Here is a 1233-nt window from a genome sequence, read left to right on the forward strand (position 1 = left end):
ATTCTGTGATTCTGTGATTAAATGCCTCTGGCAGCGAAACAGAGAAAGCAGCTTGGCAGAGAGAGACTCAGGTAAAAAAGCAGACCTGTGTCCAAGTAACCCCCTTGCTACAAGGCAAAGAGCTCTGAGCTCCACCTATGCCCAGTGCTGGGCAGAATGACTGGTTCTTGGGCTGCCATAGGGCCCAGCCCTGGCTCATTTGACCCACCTCTAAAAGGGTCCCTAAACGCCAACAGAAATCAGTTCTGTTAAAGACAAAACAGCGTATTCCCTCCCCTCTGCCCTGGAGCTGGCTGTGGGGGCCAGGCATTTCCAGGCAGTTCAGTCACCTGTGAAAAGTTTCCAGCTGCAGAAGCAGCTCTAAATTATGGATGAATTTGCTTTGTCACACAAGGGTCTCAGCCCAGGCTCAGGGATTAGGTCTCAGCCGTGGGCTGGAGTCACTGTTACTGATAACAAAGCCCCCAGCACGCATGCACCCTGTGATGGATCATGGGCTGTTACCCTGATAATGTGATTAGCTGCTTTAATTCAATCAGAGGGGCAGCAGAGCCGGGAGGAGTGGGGAGGTAGGAGCCTGGGTGCCTGGGAGTGGTTCCTGGACAGCACAGAGATGGCTTCATCACCCCCCATCCTGGGTCTCCAGGCTGTCCTGTGGGCAAATGCAAACTGCAGCAGGGCCAAGACATGGCTGCATGGACTGTGCTGAGGCCGTTGGTTTTACTCTATTGCTCCCAGGGAGACACTGCCAATCCCAAACACTTCCTGAGGCAGAGCAGGGGAGGGAGGATCTGCCTGGTCCTGCAAGGGAGTCACTGGGCGCCGCTGTGACTTGTGTTGGCCTCGCAGTGAGGCACTTACTGCAAGATGACTTGCAGTTTTATGGCCGAGGAAGTGTTCCTGTTCAGTGGGAACCCACTGCATCCCTGAGCAGGCGGTCTCAGTGATACAGGCAGTTGTGCAAGAAAGTCCTGAGCATGCTACCACATTCGTGGCCTTTGGAAGCTGCCCTCCTGGCTGCTGTCTCTGCAGCTCAAGTCAGCGCTTAAGGAGCTGATTTCTCAACTGGATGTCCAGGCATCCCATAGTTCTCCCCAACTGACCAGCTCTCCCTGTTTGGCCCAGCTACTGCGGCACAACCACCCACCCACTCATGCTGCATCCCTGCCAGCACTGGACACATGGGCATCCGCTGTGTATATGGAGGTGAAGGACCAGCCCGAATTCCTGCTG

The sequence above is a fragment of the Mesitornis unicolor genome, unplaced genomic scaffold (genome assembly GCF_000695765.1).
Source record: "Mesitornis unicolor isolate BGI_N332 unplaced genomic scaffold, ASM69576v1 scaffold52527, whole genome shotgun sequence".
Classification (NCBI taxonomy): Eukaryota; Metazoa; Chordata; class Aves; order Mesitornithiformes; family Mesitornithidae; genus Mesitornis; species Mesitornis unicolor.